Here is a 24,059-nt window from a genome sequence, read left to right on the forward strand (position 1 = left end):
GAGGATAGAGAAGCAGCTTGGAAAAGGTGGGGCAGCACCCACCCTACTTCTGCTCGTCCCAGCCCAACCACGGAAGGGCAAGAGGGGGACAGTGTTTTCGCCGTGGTACCCTAGGTTCACACAGAATCCCAAGGGACGATAGAATGACGTCACCCCATCCTTACAGACGGAGCATTACAGGCAGTAAGTTCTAGCATTTCAAAGGAAGGACCGGTCACCTGGCTCTCCTTGCCCTGCCTCCCCCGCGGGCTCCACGTGCCCCCCCCCCCCCACTTTGGGCTCACTCCTTTTCAGAGCTGAAGGTGCACTCGCAGAAACTGGCATCAGCTGGGACAAAGGGAGCCCTCAAAAGAGCCAGGCTGTGGCCCAGGACGCATCAGCCTTCCAGTCCCTGAAGGTAAAGATGTTTTAACCCAAATACCGATGTATAATAACAGAACTGCGAGAAAGAAAAACAGACACAGTTTCCATTTATTCAGTGTCGGGTGTGTGCCAGGCACACAGGCTAATCTTCCCAACCATGAATGCAATAATAATCACATGCATAGGGCCTCCCGTGGCCAGAGTTCCAAAGGCTTTAAATACATAACTTACATCATTCCCGCAACCACCTTCCGAGGAAGGAATTCCCATTCAACTTCCGTGAGGTCCCTGTCACAAATGAGAAAAGGGATGCATAAAGAGAGGAGTATTGTTCAGATCACACACCTGGTAAGTATCAGGCTGTGCATTCAAACCCTCGGTGTCTAATCTGGGTTCAAATTCAGATCCTGTGCCCTTGAACACCAGTATTCAAACATGGGGTTCGTGCAGTGAGTGAGCAGTTGTAACAGTCTTCAAAGACTTGGGCTTGGAAGAGCCTAAGAGAAAGGAGGGGAAAAACAGAAACTAAGCTTACAGTCACTCAGGGAAGGGTTAAAATCTAAGAGTCAGTCATCCCATCCCATAAGAAGTATTAGCAAAACGGGCTTTTCAGCCAAGTGTTCCTTTAAAGATTGAACTCTGCGGTATGTTAGTAAGTTGGCTCTCAGGGGAAGAAAAGAATGACTTGTAGCATTTGCCCATTTCTGTGGTGTAAATACCCCCACCACGGCGGAGTTCAAGATTCCAATGGTTTAACAACTATCTGCAAGATTCCTGAGCATTTAACAATCGGTTCTCGAAAAGCCTGTAGGAGCCGCTTCAGCACACAGCAGTGTGGGCTCCGTAGCGGCCTGATCCACTCCCTCCCGGAACCCTATCATTTTATAATGTCTACACATTCAGGGCGGATTTCATACTAAACACACAGCTCTGTGATGTTCCACGACCTTAGGTAGTCTCTCTCCTACTCTCCCTCCCAAGCAATGTGTTTTTACTTCTCGTATTTCATGAAAGACGTTTTTACTTTTGATCTTGATTTTAAGAGGAAGGTGTGACATTTATAGTTCTCTTCCTTTGACCTTCTAATAAATCTAACAAATCGGTGTGGCTTTGGGAGTGGGAATGACTCCTGGTTGGGTAAAAGCTTTCCTCCGTGAATTGGTCGGGCTTTGGGAGACCTGAGAAACCCACGGATGTCGTGCTTACATGTGCAAGGGAATGCGCACGCATGTGCGCGTGCGCACACACACACACACACACACGCACGCACGCATTCACCACTATTGACTCTGAGCCCTCCACAGCCTGGAGCACGTCTGAACCCGCCGCACTCACCAGTTTGCATCTGCACCTGTTCCCAGCCACTGCCTCATACTGTAGCTGCACACAACCTTTCAAGGCCCGGCCAGCCAGGCAAGTCACTTTGTAAGTACATGATTGCCATGAGGTCATGATGTGAATTCAGACCTAGCAAATGAAATGGCAATTACCCTTTGAGAAACGATGTAACTCTAGGGATAATCACCATGTTCTGTGTAATTTTTTTTTTTTTTTTAGATCTTTGGGGGGTGCTAATTTGTAAAGCACATATAACCAAATGAATAATTATATAGCAAGGGGCTGAAGGCAATTACAAAATAATTGCATGCTATTTGATCCTTCCATGAAAACATGCTTAATACAATGTTCCCCTAAACTATTTCTTGTACCTGTGGAAGGCTCTAAGGTTATTCTTTTTCTTTAACTCTTTTGAGTTATGTTGTTTGGTAAAATATACTCGTGTTGGCCCTCCATGTAGGTTCGAAACCCAGCATAAAGCTTGATTTTTGCCCCTATGTTCTATAAAGTAAATTTATGGGAAATTCAATACTTTGTTATAAAACAGGCTTCGTGTTAAATGAATTTGCTCAGCCGCAGGGTCATGTAAGTGTTCCGAGCAGGTAGGCTGGCCTGAGCTATGATGTCCAGTATTTCTGACTTCGGATATTTTCAAATTATGATGGTTTATCAGGATGTAAGTCGAGGAAGACCGGTACTAGAATTACTCAAAAATTTTACGAATACTGTCTGGATCTGAAACAGCACCTGAGACCTCTGAAAGCATGTTCCTATGCGTTATGCCTTCGTGTATGTCCCTTACAACGTTTCCATTCTCAGCGGAAAATGAGTAAGACTGGGAGAGGGAAGGTAAGTGATTTGCCCAATGACTTCTATCTCCTGGCTCCAAGATTCCCCCTCCCACCCCATGCCACATGCATGCACTTTCTTTATCTTGATCTTTATTGTTTCTATTCCTGAAGTTGGATGAGAAAGAGAGAGACAGAGGGAGGAGAAGTGCAGCCACACTGGTTACTAGAAAGAAATGGAGTAAGGAGTTGGGGATCCATGGGATGCATTTTGCAAGCCTGTCCAGAAGCTAGAAAGAGTCCCCTATCAATAAACACACACGAAACTTGCCCCACTGTGTATCCTTCTAAAGCAGACTGCATTGACGATCAACTTTAAAAGCCAATAAACGATAGTGTTGAATATCTCATGTAATTTGCTGACGCCTGTACCAAAAGTGGAAAAACGGAATGTGTGTAGAGAGTGATGGTTAAGCGTATTGGCTGCTTACCGTCATGATCGCGAGGCTGACCGGGAGGGGGCGAAAGCTTGTCATCGCTGCCCAGCATCACAAGGTGACATCCTACCCCATGTCGCTAGCCTGGGAAAAGATGAGAATTCCATGTACAGTTTCTACTGATTTAGTATTTAATCTAGAATGATCTACTTGTATGCCGGTGCTCACCCTCCACCCCCGCCCCCCGCCCCTAAACCGTGCCTCTCACCTTATTCCCGCCCTTGACATTTCTTGTGCTAATCATGCTTTGCAGATGGTCCAGAATGAGAAACAACAAAAAGCCAAAGGAGTAATCTGGAAGAAAAATTATTTCTTGTATTTTAATAAGAGATTAATTACAGTTGACCTTTGAACAAGATGGGTTTGAACCGCATGGGTTCACTTAGATGTGGATTTTTTTTTTTAAGATTTATTTATTATTTATTTGACACACATCACAAGTAGGCAGAGAAGCAGGCAGAGAGAGAGGAGGAAGCAGGTTCCCTGCTGAGCAGAGAGCCTGATGCGGGGCTCGATCCCAGGACCCTGGGATCATGACCTGAGCCGAAGGCAGAGGTTTTAACCCACTGAGCCACCCAGGCACCCCTAGATGTGGATTTTTTTTTTTAAAGATTTTATTTATCCATTTGACAGACAGAAATCACAAGTAGGCAGAGAGGCAGGCAGAGAGAGAGGGGGAAGCAGGCTCCCTACTGAGCAGCGAGCCCGATGTGGGGCTCGATCCCAGGACCCTGAGATCATGACCTGAGCTGAAGGCAGAGGCCTAACCTACTGAGCCACCCAGGCGCCCTAGATGTGGATTTTTTACTGTCTCGTACGGTAAAGGTATTTTCCCTATTTTTTAAATAACACCCTCTTTTCTCTAGCTTACTTTATTGGAAGAATATAGTATATAACACACATAGCATACAAAATGTGTGTTAACAGACTGTAATCAGGAAGGCTTCTGGTCCACAGCGGGCCATTCTTAGTGAGGTTTTCAGGGAGTCAAAAGTTACATGCAACTTTCTGACCACACCGGGGGGTTGGCCTCCATGTTGTTCAAGGGCCAACTGTACTGTTTTACTTCTACTTTTAGGAAATTTTAGAATTTTTCCTTGAAGGATATTGTTTGCTCCAATCCACTGGATACAGAAGGGGCCTGAGAGCTAAAATTGGCCGGCGGTGAAACTTTCCAAAACCACCGGTGTTCCTAATAAACTCGAGGTGGTGGAGTTTAGAAATGTAGTTATATCATACTTGCAATTGAAACTTGTGGTTTTCCAAGCCTTTGTGAAAGGATCACTACTTCCAAACTCTGTTGCCGAAGTGACTCAGGTCTCTTCCGTACTCCCAGGGGATGTGGAACTGGGGAATGACGAGTACAGGGGCAGAGGCAAACGGACGGTCAGTGGTCTCTTCCCAGAATCTTCATGTCACTGATGCTTAGTCCACTGATAATCCAAAACGGAACAGTCATTTTTCATTTACTTTACCGCTCCACGTGCCTTTGTTTCCACGATCAGTTGAATACGGTCACAGGCACCAAAATTATTTAAGTATAAAAGAACCAAAAGAGTCCGCTTTCTTCTGTAATGAGGAAGTGACCAGCAAGCCCACGGAATCATTGCCAAGTTGAGGTTCACTGTTTTCAGAGTGAATTAAAAGTCCTATTGATTTAGTAGGAGAACACATTTGTGAAAACTAGACTTCTTAACAGGTTTAAGAATGTTTTCAAGATACATATCAGATAAACGAGCAGCCCTTAAAATACCGGCCGCCAGCCTCCACCAAGCCTCCAGCTGTCAGCTCCTTTGCCTTATAAAAAGAGCGGCCACAAGGGACAGACTTGTGTTTGAAAATTGCTGGGGTTGTCCGACGTGCTTGGAAATTGGTAAGGGTATAAATGGAAAGCAAGGAGGTAGAGACCGCATGTTATATATTCTTTTAAGAAGTATGTTTAACGGGGCGCCTGGGTGGCTCAGTGGGTTAAAGCCTCTACCTTCGGTTCAGGTCATGATCCCAGGGTCCTGGGATCAAGCCCCGCATCGGGCTCTCTGCTCGGCAGAGAGCCTGCTTCCTCCTCTCTCTCTCTGCCTGCCTCTCTGCCTACTTGTGATCTCTGTCAAATAAATAAATAAAATCTTAAAAAAAAAAAAGTATGGTTAACAAGGACTCATTAGAAATCACAGTTTAAAAGGTATGTACTGGGGCGCCTGGGTGGCTCAGTGGGTTAAGCCTCTGCCTTCAGCTCAGGTCATGATCTCAGGGTCCTGGAATCAAGCCCCGCATCGGGCTCTCTGCTCGGCAGAGAGCCTGCTTCCTCCTCTCTCTCTCTGCCTGCCTCTCTGCCTACTTGTGATCTCTGTCTGTCAAATACATAAATAAAATCTTATTTTAAAAAACAAACAAACAAAAGGTATGTACTTCTACCAAGGAGATTTTGGAGGACTATTTATTTAGGATGGAAACTTCTAAAATAAACTTATTGGCTGAGGAAAAAAGATTGGTAGAAAGTGACAAGTTGGGGGTATAGGAGACAGAAGAGTCCACTGTTGGGGCTCCAGGGCCAAGAGCAAGTTGGAGGTGTGAGCCTTGAGCCCCCTCCTTACCTTCTGAAACTGTTGAAGGTGGCGTGAGTACAGGAGGATTTCATGGTTCCCATCGTCTGAACCCAGCTTCCAGAATTAAGAGCAGTGCTGCAAATACGTTTTGATCACAGACTGTTATCTCCCCAGACATGGCTATTGTGATACTATGAATGCAGTCCAAGTCTGAATTAGCTTTGGGGGCACCTGGCTGACTCAGTCGGTGGAAGCATTTGGGTCTTGATCTCAGGGTTGTGAGTTTGAGCCCCATGCTGGGTGCAGAGATGACGTAAAAATAATAAAATTTTTTTTAATTTTATTTATTCATCAGAGGGAGAGAGAGAGCACGCTCACAAGCAGGGGGAGCGGCAGGCAGAGGGAGAAGCAGACTCCCCACTAAGCAGGGAGCCTAATGTGAGGCTTGATCCCAGGACCCTAGGATCATGACCTGAACTAAAGGCAGAGGCTTAACCCACTGAGCCACTCAGGCAACCCCAAATAAAATCCTTAAAAAAAAAAAAAAAAAAAAAAAAAGATTGAATTAGCTTTTTGAGACAATAAATCAGATTTCCTTAGGAAATAGTATAACATAAAGGAAAATAATAAGGGTTCTGGCTTTAGGTTCAAATCCTGGCCCACCTACTTACTAGCTATAGGATTTTGGTCAAGTTACTTATAATTCTCAATTTTCCAAAAAAATAAAATAAAATAATAAATCTCCCTCTGAGAATAACCCTGAGAATTAAATGGGTGATAACTAATAGTAAACATTCCAGAAACGTATTATTTTGATTGCTATTACTATTCTTTGGTAAATGAAAATTAGTAGATATTTTTATAGGGTTATTAAGAAACATTTCCCCCATTCTATTTACTGTTGATTTTTTTAGACTCAGGGGTAAGACTTTAACTCTACTGAATTGTGTGCATGTTAGGTTCATTTTACTGTTCCCCTTTCCTAAGATCCTTCTGCGTTCTGACTCCATCATTCCCTGTATTTCCTGCCCTCTCCAGCCTGCGGGATCTGTGAACCTCCCGAGAGTCCTGGCCCCGCCACTGCCATCGTATACCCTGTATCCCCTTCCACCTTCTTCCCTGCTGACAGATGGTAGGTCTGGTTCAACCCAAGCAACGGGCTCAATTTCAGCACGCCGTCTCCCAGGCTCCCTTGCGGGTAGGGTGGTCATGTGACACCCTTCTAGCCCATGAGGAAAGCAGAGGTCACTGGGGTGGGGGTCCAGGTATGTTTATTAAGGAGGCTAGAGGCATGAGAATGAGAACCCGATCCAGAAGGATGGAGAAGGAAGAGGAGCCTGGGGCTTGATGCCTTCGTACAGGCCCTCCACTGTGCCACACCGCAGCCCTTGTTGTGTGACGAAAACAACCCGTTTCCTTCGGCCTCTCTGTTCCATTTAGCAAACGCAGTTCCTACCTGCTCCAGACGCCATCTGTGATGTCATCTAAATATCTGGGGCCAGGGAAAGAAGCCTACACAGAACGGAGCTGAAGCTAGAACCTACCCCCTGTTTTTACAAACCCCCCTTCACTTTCATTCCAAATTCAGAGACAAGCCTGACATCTACCGCTGTGTAATTTAAGGCGTACAAATGTGACGCGTTATGTACACACATAGTTCCTACACTGATGTCTTTCTTTGCAACACTTGTCCATAGGTGATTCCTGCCGCTGGCTGCGCTGGCCTCGGGCTCCATGACGCGAAGGTTGAGACGCTGTCTGCTGGGTCCGTGGCATGCATTCAGTGTAGATCTGTAAAACCGAAAGGCGTCGTGCAGTTGATCAACTCCTTGTGGCACAGACAAGGGAACTGGGGCTCAGACGCCTTGTCCCAGCTCAGGCTCCCAGGAGGTTATAAGGTCCGCGCTCATCCCGTAGTCTCCCCCCCGTGTTTATGGCGTTGCACACCCTGTTTGAGTAAGTCGTGCAAACATTCCTTCTGTCTTACACTCTGGCTTCAGGATCATTTTACTTTACCCCCAATTGCATCAACTTTTAAAATACCCTCAGGCACTAATGCCGGACTAAAGACCCTGTCTGTTTTCCAGGTGAACACACTTTGATTCTCAGTACCCTGGGGTCCTGTCCGTAGTCACAAAGAGCCGGTGGTAGTAACACAGAAGGCTGAAGACGGCTTCTGCAGCTACGGGAAGGAAACTGATAAAGGGCCTCCAATTCCCCCTGGAACTTGGAGTGGGTCACTCTGCCCTCGCCCCCATGGTTGGGATCTCAGTAAAAATGGCTTTTCCCCAGTCATACCTGTCATGCGTCGAAGTGGAAAACAGCTTGCGGATTTCTTGCGCCACCCCGAAATGGGACAATACCGGCACGAACATTTCCTTGATATTTGATAGCCGCGAACTCCCTCCAACTGCTGCAGCTGCTGCCCCGCGGACACCGGGGAGATTAGATACGGCGTTTGCACCTGGCCAGCCATAAACGGCTTCTGGGTCGCACACGAAGGTTAACAGGCCCCATTCCCTTCCCTCCTTAGACCTAGAGTGTGAAAACATGAAAGAGAGCTGTAATTATTGATCAACAATAAAAACTTCTGCGGCTTGTGTAACATGAATGGATTTATCTGCCTGCCCGGAGTGGAGGCGGACCTGGGGGTTCCTGGGGGTTGACAAGGACGTGCCTCCTCTTCCCTGGGTCCTTTACTGATTTATCTTTTTTTAAGATTTTTTTTTTTTAAAGAATTTATGTTTATTTGACAGAGAGAGATCCCAAGTAGGCAGAGAGGCAGACAGAGAGAGAGGAGGAAGCAGGCTCCCTGCCAAGCAGAGAGCCCATGTGGGGCTCGATCCCAGGACCCTGAGATCATGACCTGAGCCGAAGGCAGAGGCTTAACCCACTGAGCCACCCAGGCGCCCCAAGATTTTATTTCTTTAAGTAACCTTTACACCCAACGTGGGGCTTGAACTCCCAGGCCTGAGATTAAGAGCCCTGCTTCATTCTGTCCCTTACCTTCAAATGTTAGACTGTGGGGCTGGTTTCTGTCAGAGGGACAGGAGGGAACTCACTGTGTGCTCGGTCAGCTAGTGAGAGATTCCACCCTTCAAAAAGCAGGAAATTGGGACACCTGGGTGGCTCAGTGGGTTAAGCCTCTGCCTTTGGCCCAGATCATGATCTCAGGGTCCTGGGATCGAGCCCTGCATTGGGCTCTCTGCTCAGTGGGAGTCTGCTTCCCTCTCTCTCTCTGCCTGCCTGTCTGCCTACTTGTGATCCCTCTTACTGTGTCAAATAATTAAATAAAATCTTAAAAAAAAAAAAAAAAAAAAGCAGGAACTTTTCCTTCCAGAACTTTGCCTGGTTCTTTCTGGTGCATCTGCACCACAGCCCACCACCCCCCCCCCCCGCCTTTGAACTAGGCTTTGTTCTCACGACCCCTTGTTTTGGAACCCAGCATTGATCCTGAGGCCGGACAAGTGGGGCTCAGCTTGGGAAGCAGGGCAGGAGCTGGGTGAGTTTCCTGGAGTCCTCTCCGTGATTATGATTCAGGGTATCCTGGCTGGCTGAAAGCATGATTAAAACGAGTTTATAGACTTCTGCAGCCAGCTGTCATCTACTTAGCCACAATGTGGTAATTCGAGAGCATTAAAAAAAAAAAAAAAAGACTCCATATTAGCAGATCATTTGAATGTGCCCCCCTCTTTTTCCTCCACAAATCCTAATGCTCCACACTTTTGTTCCCGGTATGTTATATAAGCATGAATCATTCTGAGACTTGAATAACTCCTTTGACTGTGGGGAGTTCGGAGGCCTACAAGGAACTTTAGCTGAAATGGAAACTTGCCACATGGGTGACACTCTCCACTCCTGTTTTCCACTAGTTTCTAAACTTTTCAAGTACGAGAGCCCATTTTTCACCCAATACTAGGCATTTTGTTTTAGTCTCTGTTGACTGAGATTACCAAAAGCTGTCATGAAAGCAGCATATTTTGTACTGATTAATCATCGCAACAGCCACTTACACATGAAAAATAACAGTACATCTATACCAGTACATTCTTCATTCTGTCCTTGATAACACTCAGTATAAATATAGATTTCCGGAGTCCTGAACAAAACTTCAGGGGCTCCCAGGGGTTCGAGGGCCAAATTACACAGTCACTCTTCGAAAGAGTAAATGACTCTTACAGAAGGAATTTACAAAGAGGGCTGTTAAAAGAATCTTGCAAAAACTTGCAGAATAAGATCTTCGGTACACCATGTTCCACAGAACAAACGAAGAGGACGCGAGGAAGCTAGCTCTCCAATTTCCAGCAATAACTTGAGGTGTTGTGCTCCTGCAATTTAACCAACCTATGGGGCACGGTTGCTGGTTTGTTTGTTTGTTTTTTTAATGGACCAATGTAATTAGAAAAAATCGTAATCGACTGAAATATTTATCTTCTTGGGGCTCCTGGCTAAGACAGTGAAGTGTGCGACTCCTGGTCCCGGGGTTGGGGGGTTGAGCCTGATGTTGGGTGTAGACCTTATTTCAAAAAAAACATTTTTTGGTATCTTTTATCATCTTATAGTGCAGCCCCCTGAACCAGTATAATCGCTGTATATTAACAAGAATGACTACACTTGAAAACCCCTATTCAGTAAAACTAAATTAAGTAAAATACAGAGTACATAACTCACAATCTGATTTAATTTTTACATGAGATTATTAACAAACTACTGATCTATCACAGACCCTCTAAATCATGTTCTCACCCTTTATTCAAACCTATAAAATAATATTCAGGTCACTGGATGTGTTTCAAAAGTTATTTCTAGCCTCATTTTCCCTTTTGATTTGAAGCAAGCAACGGTTTCCCCCAAGAGTCTCTAATGCACATCTTCAAACACAGAGCAAAGTTCTAGTGTAAATTATAGTCCTTTCTTCTCTAAAAAAAAAAAAAAATGGCCAAGAAGAAAAACACTGTATCCCATTTTTCAGTAATCCTCAACTGTTGATCTTTCCTGCCAGGAGCCCACCCTTCCTGATGGAATTACACTGGGTTTGTAATCTAAAGAACCCGTGTTTCCCTGGGTGAGAAGGAATGTAAGGCTCAGCCTCACACCCAAGCCAAGCTACTCCCCGAGGAATCCTCTCCAGATAGCAAACATTAGCAAAAGCAAAGATAAACCTCCGGGGAGCAGCTCCAAGGCTGCCCAGCCCCAGGAGGAATCCTTCGAGACTTCCTTGGGCGCCTAGTTACAAGGATGATCTGGTCGGTGGTGACGAAAGATACACATTCCCGTAAAGCTTTTATACGAGCTAAACACTGACCCCCACCAAGCAGGGCAGGGGAGCTGATAACCTCTCCCAGTCAGGCTGCCCTGAGAGATCTTTGAAAGCCAAAGGGCAGACTCACATCCACTCAGCTGCCCTGATGATACACAGCGGACCTGCCAACATCTCATGACTTCGCACCGATGCAGACCTTCCAGAAGGGCAAAAATCAAAGGCTTCGCTTCCAGTCCTGTTCTGTAGCACAGGGTTGTGTCCTTCACAGAGTGCAATACCTTCTGTCACCCCAAAGATGCCACCTCCCTCTCCCCAAGTCCACCACACAGCCCCGCAGAGCCCCGCTCTCCCTGGATTTGCATCCAGGTGCAAATTCCTACTTGCAGTGGGAATCCTTCATCCAAATGCAAATCATTTTGCAAGATCAAAATTCTTTGGCTATGATCAGTAGGGACCAGCCTCTAAGAAAATTTGCATCTTAACTGGTAACGTAGGTACAGCCACCGGTCAGAGAAATGAAGGGACAAAGAGATCATTGCAAAAACAAATTAACAAACAAATGAGATATGAATATACTCTATTAACTGTCTACATTTTTGAAACAGGAAGAGACGAGAATTTAGAACGCTGAAACGCATCCAACTGAAAAGGGGCAAAAGGAATTTTAATGAATTACAACACAACTTGAGATGCAGCCTGGATAATCAGAGTCTCCATGATTGTAACTCAGTGGAAAACTGGTTTGATTTAGCCCCCTTTAAATGATTGCTTGTAGTTGAAGACAGCTAGGTTATAAAGCAAGGCAAGCTAATATTAAAAAAAGTTAGAAACCTTTCCAGCCAAATATTTTTAAATGGCTTGCTAGCATTTCAGGACACTGTTTTCTATATTATTAAAAAAATTTTTTTAAAAAGAAAAGAAACCAGAAAATTTCCCCAAATTCAGTTCCAGAAAGCTCCTGTGTCCGTTGGTTCATGAGATCATCCTCCGTAATCCAACTATACTGGCATTGAGGAAGCAAGATATCCGGTCAGTGATCTAGATAAGCATAAGATCAATAAAAATGATTGATAGGAGAAGCACCACCCACGGTTTATGGGGCAGAGCTGTGAGTACCTTGAGCACTGACCAGAGCCACCGTGGGGGCACCAACTTGGGCAATGACCCACCTCACACACCCTTGTCCTTCCCACCCGACATGGAGATTCACATCCCCAGGAGTGCTGGGGTTAGACACTGGCCCTCTGAAGCCCTGAGCCCCCTCTACACATGGGCTAGAAGTGGTTGAAGGCTTACCTAGAGATGGATTCCCCGAATGCGATACGCAGGACACAGTAAGATCCATGCTAGCAACCACCGGGGGACACCAAGAGCATTTTCTCAGTCCTAGGCTCGCCTGGGATGTGGTTAAAATCGGTCTTGGACAGTAACGAAGTAGACTACAAGTTTCTTGGAGTAAGTCAAGTCTCCCTGCCACAGTTTTTTCCTGCCAGGTCCCTACCCCAAGCTCGGTGCCTGACGTTTGACTTTTAAGCCGGTGACAACAGGAGGGACCACGGGCTAGATGAGCGGACACCCTCCAGCCGGAGCCACTCCCTGGGACTGCTGGCCCGTGACACCCGCATACGCGTCTCTCTCCTCCTTCATTCCCACCGTCCCTTCCTGCCCTCTGGGACCAGAGCAGAAGGGCGTGCGGAGGCACACCGGCGTGGAGGTCCTAGTCTCGTGAGACTGGAACTGTAAAACTCTTCCTTATCACTAAATACACGAGGGCTTATCTTTATGAAAAGACAGAAAAAGCTTAGCTCACCCTTACCTACTTGATCTTTCTCTAGTCTAGCCCTAACACTTCCACTCAGGGCGGGGGGAGGTGGGGGCACAGGGAGCCAACGGTTCGGCTTCTAGAAACTGTGCCTTATTAGCGCTTGCTTTCAAAACCACAGCACGTTCCATTTTCTCATCCAGCCCTTCCCGGAGGTCAGTACCGCACTCAAAATTCAATTTTATTCCAAGCTCTGTTACCACTGTAGTAGGAGATGGTTTGTTTAGGAAGCACTAAACTCCAGGTCAGGTGTATATTAAAACAGAAGTTCTTTACCTTCTCACTCCTTACACTTTTTTTTTTTTTAAGAGGTTATTTTTCTACTTGAGAGAGAGAGCTAGCACAAGCTGGGGCAGGGGGAGAGGGGAAAGCAGACGCCCTGCTGAGCAGGGAGCCCGAGGTAGGGGCTCGATCCCAGGACCCCGAGAACATGACCTGAACCGAAGACAGATGCTTCATGGACTGAGCCACCCAGGCGCCTTCCCCTGCCCCCAAATCCTTTTATTTAAAGCTAACTGGAGACGGCGTGGCCTGCACTCCACGCTCTCCACTCCACGGAGAAAGCTCCAATCCTCTGAATGCTAAGCCTCTTTATTTTCTGCATGATTTTAACCTTATTCATAGTTTCTCATATATCTAATATATTGCTCATTCGACGGTTCATTCGGCAGTTTGCAATGCCCATTAGGAGGAGGGCTATGAAGCCCACCGGCGTGAGGCCAGGAGGCAGGCAGTGCCAGTGAGGGGAGTGGGCTCAGGGATCGTTGTGGCCAAGTTACTTCTGTGCTGTTCCTCCTTTTCCTCTTCTTTAAACTGGGGGTCATCCGAGGATCTACCTCATAGGGTTGTGGTAAGTAATACATGGGGGGACACTGTGAAGCGCGTAGAACGATGTCAGACGCACAGTAAGCACAGGTTAAGTGCTTACTATTTTGAGGTCCCCGAGAGCTAGTGCAGCGCTTCTAAACCAGGGGTCCGTGGACTTCTAAGGTCCACAGGTGGATTTAGAGGATCCCCGAACACCTTGAAATTATTTGCAAAATTCAGAGTTGTTCATCTAGAGACCGAGGTTATCGTTTTCTTCAGTTTCTCAAAAGGGTGTGTGAAGCAAAAAAGGGTCAGATCCCCTGAACGAGGGGCTGCAGAGGTACAAGACAGGAATTTTGCCCTCAGAGACCTCATAGTCTAAAAGAGGAGACAGACATTCAGTGGCAATAAACTAGGATGGCAGTTATGTAGTAATGGCCCAGGACACAGTGAGACACAGAGAAGAGCCCCCAAGGTGGGGTGAGGCAACAAAGCTTCCCCTGGAAGGAGTACTTTTAAAAGGAGTACTGAGTATGAGGTAGCCAGATGAAATGTGGGGGGGGGGGGGGGAGCGGTAAGAGCATTCCAGGGATGGTGAGAGTCATGTGCAAAGGCAGGAGCTGGTGTGCTCTAGTTAGGAAAGAGCAAATCGTTGAGCATGCATGGGCCAGGAGGAAACACCAGAGGTCAGGATGCTAGAGGCAGTTGGGAGCCTTGTGCATAAGCCACAAAGCAAAGCAGTCAATGGCCCAACAAAGGCATTAGTCTCAGGTGGGGAATGAGAGGTAAGCCCGGGTCCTTCCTTATGTATCCATCAGGAGCTCATGAGTCTCAACTAATAACTGCAAATATGCCCTGAGAGATATTCCCTAGCACATACCTAAAAGCATCTTATTCCTACCATCCATGACCGTCGGCTGTGGTTAGTGATTTTCATGTCAAAATTAGGAAACTCTATTGAGAAAAGGGGAAAAAAGCAAATGTGAAAGCTAACTTACTTATGAAAAGGCATTTCCAATTCAATTTCAATTTGTTCCTGAAATTCAGGTGGAATGACCGAAGTATTCCTTGTGCGTGCAACTCAAAGGGTATCTCGGATCATTTCAGTGGAGGTGACGAGTTTTACATATCCTGTAGCTAAACATAATCGATTTTGTAGCTTCCTAATGATCTGCCCTGAGGAGTTATTATTCCTGATGGCAATTAATCAAAATTAAAACCGACTGCATAGAATGAAGCAAATTCAAACATCCAGCCTCAGTTAGGAACACCTGCACATTAAGATCAATCATGGTCCCTGCTTGAATGTGACAGATGTATCAATATTCCAGAGAAAAGAGAAAGCGAACATTTTCCAGCAGAGTTCCAAGTGTATTTCCAAGGCACAAAGGCTCTGAACCTAAGTCTATGTTGAGTCCAAACCACACAAAATCCAGAGTTGCCCATTCCATGGGAATTAGATTTATTTTCTTCCAAAAAGCTTGGATATTTGTGGCACTCTGCATTTCTAAATATGAAATGCAGGGAGAGGTGACAGTGAAATCGAGGAACACAAGTCATCCTCTGTCTTACCCCACCAAAGAAAACATACCAATTCTGAGCATCACCCACAAATGAAAGTGCTCTGTGGATGTCCAAGAGCCCAAAAGAGAAGTCCCAACACACTGCTGGAACAAAATCCAAGACTGGACACAATGAAGAGGTTAAGAACAGGTTCACTCTCCCGCCACCCTCCCCCAACAGTGGCACAGCTCAGCACTGAGGAAGAGCTTGTTTGCCAGTGACTTCTTGACAAGGAACATGGGGGCATGTGACTGTGTGTCTAGCTTCCCCAGCTGCTGAAGAGGCCCCATCCCTTCTTGCTCATCCATAACACTGAGATGGTGCATGGCTGAAAGGTCAGGAGGAGCTGGAAGAACAGAAGCTAGGGCACTTGAGAGCAGGAGTGATGCAGATCCCATTATGTGGGCCCCACCAAGAAGCCCCACCAGGAACCACTGGGGATACCTCACCTGTGCGTCCCCCCAACTGGCCCACAGGCACCCTCAATGCTCTGCACAGCCTACCCTCAGTCACCCCCATCCCCCGCCACAACCGCCACCACCATGTGGCCAGATCCTTGTTCACACTGCCAAGGTCAGTGAGTACAAGTCTTTGCAGAGAGCTAGTGAGCATGTGCAGAAAGCCAGTCCAAATCTGCAGGATTAGGAAAAAGCACAAAAATTTCAGCATTCAGCACTGCCCTAGGGAAGGCAAATGGGAGGCTGATACACTCAGCTGGGCTTTGCAGGATCAGGAGAAAGAATACAATCTTAAGAATCATCACCCACCCACCCACCAAGAGAGAACAAGAAGTATAGAATACGTGTATGCATAGAAAATGTCTGAGACAGTCTTAGAATGCTTAGCAGGGTGGGCAGAAGGGATTTCTCTCCCAGAGACAGTAGAGACTGCAGAAAGGGATTCCTTCTTTAAATGTGAAGATGGCAACACAAGGATATGATTCAAGGAACATGAGAAGTCAAGGAAACATGACACCACCCAATGAACATAGTAATTTCTCAGGAACCACCCTAAAGAAATGGAGATCTGCAATTTGCCCAATAAACAATTCAACCAGTTGTTTTAAGGAAGTTCAGTGAGCTACAAGAAAACACAGAAAGACAAGTCAGTGAATTCAAGAAAACAGTACACAAGCAAAATGAGACATTTAACAGAGATACAGAAATTAAAAAAAAAGAAAAGAAAAAGAGGGAGAGAAACAAAGTCTGGAGCTGAGGAATGCAATGAACACAATGAAAGATGCAACGGAGAACACCAACAGCAGACTTGGTCAAGAAGAAAGAAGCTGTGAAGTCAATGACAGATTATTTGAAATTATCAAGTCAGGGGAGAACAAAGCAAAAAGAATGAAAAAGAGTGAAGAGAGGGGCACGGGAGCAGCTCAGTCGGTTAAGTGTCTGCCTTCGGCTCAGGTCATGATCCCAGGATCCTGGGTTCAAGCCCTGTGTCAGGCTCCCTGCTCAGTGGGGAGTCTGCTTCTCTCTCTACCCCTCTCCCTCCCCACTCATGTGCACGCTCTCATTCTCTCTCTCTCTCTCTCTCTCTCTCAAATAAATAAAAAATTTTAAAAAGAAAGAGTAGAAAGAGTTTATGTGAATCATAGAACACCATCGAAAAAACAATCTATGCTTCACTGGAGTACCAGAAAGACAAGGGAGGACAAGGGGCAGAAAAATTATTTAAAGAAATACTGGTTGACAAATTCCTAAACGGCAAGACACTTGGACATCCAAATTTATGAATCTCATAGGTCCCCAAAGAGATTCAACTCAAAAAGATTTTCTCCAAGACAGATTATAATAAAACTTTCTAAATCAAAGAGAATTTTAAAACCAGCAAAGACAAACACACAAACATCATATACAAGGGAACTCCCATGAGGTTGTCAGGAGTCTTGTAGGTCAGGAGAGAAGGAGATGATATATTCAAAGCACTGAAAGAAAAAAGGGAGGAGCAGGAGATCTAAATATCGTAGGGTCCCATAAATTTAGCTAGTTATCAAACCATTCTGAACACCTACAAACTCAGGAGACTAAAGAGAAGAAGAGCAGCAATTCTAGGAATCAAAAAGCGACCACTTCCTGGAAGGTAGGACGTGCAGAGAAGTGAATCTGAAGGGACGGGAAGATAGACTGCGGGGGGACTCCCGGCAAGCGGCAGAGCAACGGAGCACAAAATCAGAACTTTGAAAAGTCTGCTCGACTGAGGGACATCACTCCAGAGGCTAAGCAGGGGTGGAACCCTTGCAGGGAGAGTGTGGTCTAAGGACTCACAGGGCCACAGAAAGACCAAGGGTGTCTGAGTGCAGCAGAGCCCCCAGGTATCGGAGCGGCCAGTGGCAGAGATGGAGCCGAGGAGTGAGCTCTCAGCTTGGGGTTACCTTAAATCGTGATCCCAAGCACAGTCAGACCACTACTCCTCAAGCAGGGACCCTACGAGTGGTAGATCTGGGAAGACTCACCTTCCTCCTGTAGGAGGAGTGGCGCGGGAGCGCACTGCGGGAATCTGCTGGGTTTGGAGACTCCAAACGAGGCCGTACGCCAGAGACAGAAACACTTGGTCACAGGCCAGGTGAGCATGGAGTGCGACCAGAGACTAGAGAGACGGGAGAGATCGACTGCTTTTCTCCGAGGGCCCAATGAGGAGTGGGGCCCCAGCTCTCAGTTCCCCCCGGTGGATACTGGGCAGCCGCCATTTTCATTCCCGCCTTCCAGAGCTCTACGGAAAGCGCTCAGGGAACAAAAGCTCCCCAGCGCAAACCCGAGCAATTTGCTTAGACCAGCCCCTGGCAAGGGTGGTGCACTTTCGCCTCGGGCAAAGACATTTGAGAATCATGGTAACAGGCCCCTCCCCCAGAAGATCAGCAAGAACATCCAGCCAAGCCCAAGTTCACCAATCAATGACAACTGTGGAACTCCAGAGCTAGGGGAAGGCAACACATAGGCTTCATAGCTTTTTTACATGATTCTTTAGTCTTTCAAAGTTAAATTTTTAAAATTCTATTCCCTTCATGTTCTATTTTTTAATTTTTCCTCTTTCCTATTTTAACCTTTTTAAACTATTTTATATTTTTTTAAAAATCTTTTTAAATTTTCATTGTTATAGTCATATTCTACCCCTTCATCATTTTTAACCTTACTTTTTGTACACATGTATGTTTTTCCTTCTTTAAAATTTTGGGATACAATTTCTTCTAACAGATCAAAATATACCCTAAATCTGGTTTATGGCTTTGTTCTAGTCTCCAGCCTAATCAGATTCTTTTTTTTTTTTTCAACCAAATTATCAATTCCTTTTTTAGAATCGTAATTTTAATCTTTACAGTCATATTCCATCCCTTCATAGTATTTACCTTATTTATATATATATGTAAGTTTTTCTTTCTTTAAAATTTTCAGAGGCACTTTCTTCTAACAGACCAAAATACACCCAAAATCAAGTGTGTGGCTCTGTTCTATTCATCAGTCTAACTGTATATATTCCCCCCCCCACACTCCTTTCCTCTCCCCTGGCTTCGGGTCTCTTCCAATTTGGTTAGTGTATATTTTTCTGGGGTTGCTGCTATCCCTTTAGTATTTTGTTCTCTCATTCATCTATTCTTATCTGGAAAAAATAACAAGGGGGAAAAACTCACCTCGAAAAAATACAACAGGAGGCAGTGCTGATGGCTAGGGACCTAATCAATACAGACATTAGTAAGATGTCAGAACTAGAGTTCAGAATGACCATTATCAAGGTGCTAGCTGGGCTTGAAGAAGGCGTGGGCTTGAAAAGCCCTTTCTGGAGAAATAAAAGCCCTTTCTGGAGAAATTAAAGAACTAAAAGCTAACCAAGTTGAAATTTAAAAAGCTATTAATTAGGTACAATAAAAAATGGAGGCTCTTACTACAAGGATAAATGACAGAAGAGAGAATTGGTGATATAGAAGACCAAATGATGGAAAATAAAGCTGAGAAAAAGAGACAAACTACTGGACTATGAGAGAAGAAGACAAGAGAAAAGTGACAATCACACAAGACAATATTAGAATATTTGGGATCCCAGAAGAAGAAGAAAGAGAGAAGGGCAGAAGGTATACTGGAGCAAATTATAGCAGGTAATTTCCCAAATTTGGCCAAGGGAACAAGCATCAAAATCCAGGAGGCACAGAGTACCCTCCCCCTCAAAATCAATAAAAATAGGTCACCCTGTGATCTAACAGTAAAACTTACAAGTCTCAGTGACAAAGAGAAAATCCTGAAAGCAGCTTGGGAAAAGAGGTCTTTGAGAATCACTGCAGTAGAAATATTAGAGACCGGGCAGGCCAAAAAGGACCAACATGATATATTCAGAGCACTAAATGAGAAAAATATGCAACCAAGAATACTATATCCAGGTAGGCTGTCATTGAAACTGGAAGGAGAGAGAAAAAGCTTCCAGGAGAAACAAAAACTAAAACAATTTGCAAACACCAAACCAGCCGTATAGGAAATATTGAAAGGGGTCCTCTAAGCAAAGAGAGAGCCTTAAAGTAACAGACCAGAAAGGAACAAAGACAATATACAGTAACAGTCACCTTACAGGCAATACAATGGCACTTAATTCATACCTTTCATTAGTTACCCTGAATGTAAATGGGCTAAATGCCCCAATCAAAAGACACAGGGCATCAGAATGGATAAAAAAACAAGATCCATCGATATGCTGTCTGCAAGAAACTCATTTTATACCCAAAGACACCTCCAGATTTAAAGTGAGTAGGTGGAGAACAATTTACCATGCTAATGGACATCAAAAGAAAGCTGGGGTGGCAAACCTTGTATCAGATAAATTAGATTTTAAGCCAAAGACTAAAATAAGAGATGAGGAAGGACACTATATTATACTTAAAGTGTCTTTCCAACAAGAATATCTAACAATTTTAAATATCTATGCCCCTAACATGGGAGCAGGGAATTATATAAACCAATTAATAACAAAATCAAAGAAACACATCAACAATAATACAATAATAGTAGGGGACTTTAACATCCCCCTCACTGAAATGGACAGATCATCCGAGCAAAAGATCAACAAGGAAATAAAGGCTTTAAACGACACACTGGACCAGATGGACATCACAGATATATTTAGAACGTTCCATCTCAAAGCAACAGAATACACATTCTTCTCTAGTGCACATGGAATATTCTCCGGAGTAGATCACATCCTGGGACACAATCAGGTCTCAACCAGTACCAAAAGATTGGGATCATTCCCTGCATATTTTCAGACCACAATGCTTTGAAACTATAATTCAACCACAAGAGGAAAGTTGGAAAGAACTCAAATACATGGAGGCTAAAGAGCATCCTACTAGAGAATGAATGGGTCAACCAGAAAATTAAAGAAGAATCAAAAAAACTCATGGAAACAAATGAAAATAAACACAACTGTTCAGAATCTTTGGGATAGAGCAAAGGTGGTCCTGAGAGGAAAGTATATAGCCATTCAAGCCTTTCTCAAGAAACAAAAAAGGTCTCAAATACACAACCTGACCCTGCACATTAAGGAATTGGAGAAAGAATAGCAAATAAAGCCTAAATCCAGCAGGAGAAGAGAACTCATAAAGATCACAGAAGAAAACAATGAAACAGAAACCAAAAGAATAACAGAACAGATTGACAAAAGTAGGAGCTGGTTCTTTGAAAGATTTAATAAGATTGATAACCCACTGGCCAGACTTACCAAAAAGACAAGAGAAAGGACCTAAATTAATAAAATCACGAAAGAAAGAGGAGAGATCACAACCAACACCAAAGAAATACAAACAATGACAAGAATATATCATCAGCAACTATACGCCAGCAAATTTGATAATCTGGAGGAAATGTATGCATTCCTAGAGATGTATAAACTACCAAAACTGAACCAGGAAGAAATAGAAAACCTAAACAGACAGACCCACAACCATTAAGGAGATTGAAGCGGTCATCAAAAACCTCCCAACAAACAAGAGCCCAGGGCCAGACAACTTCCCAGGTTTAAAGAAGAATTAATACCTATTCTCCTGAAACTGTTCCAAAAAATAGAAATGGAAAGAAAACTCATTTTATGAGGCCAGCATGACCTTGATCCCCAAACCAGAGACCCCATCAAAAAGGAGAATTACAGACCAATATTCCTGATGAACATGGATGCAAAAAATCTCACCAAAATACTAGCCAATAGGATCCAACAGTACATTAAAAGAATTGTTCATCACGGCCAAGGGGGATTTATTCATGGACTGTAAGGTTGGTTCAACATCTGCAAATCAATCAATGTGATACAATACACTAATAAGAGAACAAGAACCATATGATCCTCTTAATAGATGCTGAAAAAGCATTTGACAAAGTACAGCACCCTTTCTTAATCAAAACTTTTCACACTATAGGGATAGAGGGTACATACCTCAATATCATAAAAGCCACCTATGAAAAACCCACAGTGAATATCATTCTCAATGGGGAAAAACTGAGAACTTTTCCCCTAAGGTCACAAACACGGCAGGGATGTCGCCACTGCTATTCAACATAGTACTAGAAGTCCTAACCTCAGCAATCAGACAACAAAAAGAAATACAAGGCATCCGAACTGGCAAAGAAGAAGTCAAACTCTCACTCTTTGCAGATGATATGCTTTATGTGGAAAACCCAAAAGACTCCATGCCAAAACTGCTAGAACTCATACAGGAATTCAGTAAAGTGTCAGGATATAATATCAATGCACAGAAATCAATTGCAATTTCTATACACCAACAACAAGACAGAAGAAAGAGAAATTAAGGAGTTGATCCCATTTACAACTGCGCCCTAAGGCATTAGATACCTAGGAATAAACCTAACCAAAGAGGCAAAGAATCTGTACTCAGAAAACTATATATAAAGTACTCATGAAAGAAACTGAGGAAGACACAAAGAAATTGAAAAACGTTCTATGCTTATGGATTGGAAGGACAAATATTGTGAAAATATCTATGCTACCTAGAGCAATCTACACATTGAATGCAATCCCTATCAAAATACCATCAACTTTTTTCAAAGAAATGGAACAAATAATCCTAAAATTTATATGGAACCAGAAAAGACCCTGAATAGCCAGAGGAATGTTGAAAAAGAAAACCAAAGTTGGTGGCATCACAGTTCCAGACTTCAAGCTCTATTAGAAATCTATAATCATCAAGATAGTATGGTACTGGCACTAAAACAGACATATATATCAATGGAACAGAATAGAGAGCCCAGAAATGGACCATCAACTCTATGGTCAACTAATCTTCATCAAGGAAAGAATGTCCAATGGGAAAAAGACAGTCTCTTCAACAAATGGTATTGGGAAAATTGGATGGCTACATGCAGAAGAATGAAACTGAACCATTTCCCTACACCACACACAAAAACAGACTCAAAATGATTGGAAGACCTCAATGTAAGACAGCAGTCCATCAAAATCCTCTTCGACCTCAGCTGCAGCAAATTCAAGAGACATCGCCAGAGGCAAGGGAAGCAAGGGCAAAAATGAACTATTGGGATTTCATCAAGATCAAAAGCTTTTGCACAACAAAGGAAACAATCAACAAAACCAAAAGACGACCAACAGAATGGAAGAAGATATTTGCAAATGACAAATCAGATAAAGGGCTAGTATCCAAAATCTAGAAAGAACTCATCAAACTCAACACCGAAAGAGCAAATAATCCAATCAAGAAATGGGCAGAGGACATGAACAGACATTTCAAAAAAGACATCCAAAGAGCCAAGAGACACATGAAAAAGTGCTCAACATCACTCGGCACCAGGGAAATACAAATCCAAACCACAGTGAGATACCACCTCACACCAGTCAGAATGGCTAAAATTAACCAGTCAGGAAATGACAGATGTTGGCGAGGTTGTGGAGAAAGGGGAACCTTCCTACACCATTGGTAGGCATGCAAGCTGGTGCAACCACTCTGGAAAACAGTATCGAGGTTCTTCAAAAAGTTTGAAAATAGAGCTATCCTATGACCTAGCACTACTGGGTATTTACCCTAACTATACAAATGTAGTGATCTGAAGGGGCATGTGCACCCCAATGTTTATAGCAGCAATGTTCACAATAGCCAAACTATGGAAAGAGCTTAGATGTCCATCAACAGATGAATGAATAAAGAGGATGTGAGATACACACACACACACTGGAATACTATGCAGCCACCAAAAACCATGAAATCTTGCCATTTGCAAGAATGTGGATGGAACTAGAGGGTATTATGCTAAGTGAAATAAGTCAATCAGAGAAAGACAATTATATGATCTCTCTGATATGAGAAACTTGAGAGGCAGGGCAGAGGGTCATGGAGGGAAAGAAGGGAAAAAATGTCGCCAGGTGGGACCAGGGAGGGAGACAAACCATAAGAGACTCTTAATTTCAGGCAACAAACTGAGGGCTGCTGGGGAGGGGAAAGGATAGGGTGGCTGGGTGATGGACCACTGGGGAGGGTGTGTCCTATGGTGAGTGCTGTGAATTGTGTAAGACTGATGATCCACAGACCTGTACCCCTGAAACAAATAATACATCACATATTAATAATAAATAAATAAATAAATAATAAAATTGCCAACCCAGAATACTTTATGCAGAAAAGCTATCCTTCAGATACAAAGGATCTGAGACAAAGACTTCCTCAGACAAACAAAAGCTACAGCAGTTCATCACCACTACATCTACCTTATAAGACATACTGAGAGGATATCTTCAAGCTGAAATGAAAGGACACTAATTAATAAGCTAAAAACATATGAAAATAAACACTGGTAAAGGTAAAGGTGACTACATAGTCTAAATCTATAATATGATAGTGTGTAATCACTTAATTCCAATATAAAGGCTGAAGGACAAAAGTATCAAAGCTTGTGTCCATTAAAGCACAAAAATATTAAAGTTAGTATTTGTTGTAGCTTATAGCTACCATAATTTGTTAATAGATCACAATATAAAAAATATGTAAACTGTGACACCAAAACCATAAAGTGAGGGGGTGGTGAAAGAGTAGCTTTTGTATGCAACCAAAATTTTTTTAAGATTTATTTA

At 44.0% G+C, this 24,059-nt stretch overlaps 2 long non-coding RNA genes across 2 annotated transcripts in view; one reads left to right on the top strand and one right to left on the bottom strand.

Annotated features, from left to right (window-relative positions):
* Nucleotides 1–442: 442 nt before the first annotated feature.
* Nucleotides 443–24,059, bottom strand: part of LOC308344505 — a 47,174-nt gene continuing 23,557 nt past the window's right edge. Inside the window, exons 2-7 of the long non-coding RNA XR_013966985.1 lie at nt 7,828–8,064; nt 7,183–7,320; nt 5,578–5,664; nt 3,195–3,280; nt 2,981–3,070; nt 443–860 (exon numbers count right to left, since the gene is read on the bottom strand). This is a non-coding gene — a long non-coding RNA (uncharacterized lncRNA). The remainder of the gene's footprint in view (nt 861–2,980; nt 3,071–3,194; nt 3,281–5,577; nt 5,665–7,182; nt 7,321–7,827; nt 8,065–24,059) is intronic.
* Nucleotides 2,375–8,132, top strand: LOC308344506. The gene is made up of 4 exons (XR_013966986.1): nt 2,375–2,550; nt 6,568–6,661; nt 7,227–7,485; nt 7,617–8,132. It is a non-coding gene; the product is annotated as an uncharacterized lncRNA (long non-coding RNA).

The sequence above is a fragment of the Martes martes genome, assembly GCF_963455335.1.
Source record: "Martes martes genome assembly, chromosome: 6".
NCBI classification, from domain to species: domain Eukaryota; kingdom Metazoa; phylum Chordata; class Mammalia; order Carnivora; family Mustelidae; genus Martes; species Martes martes.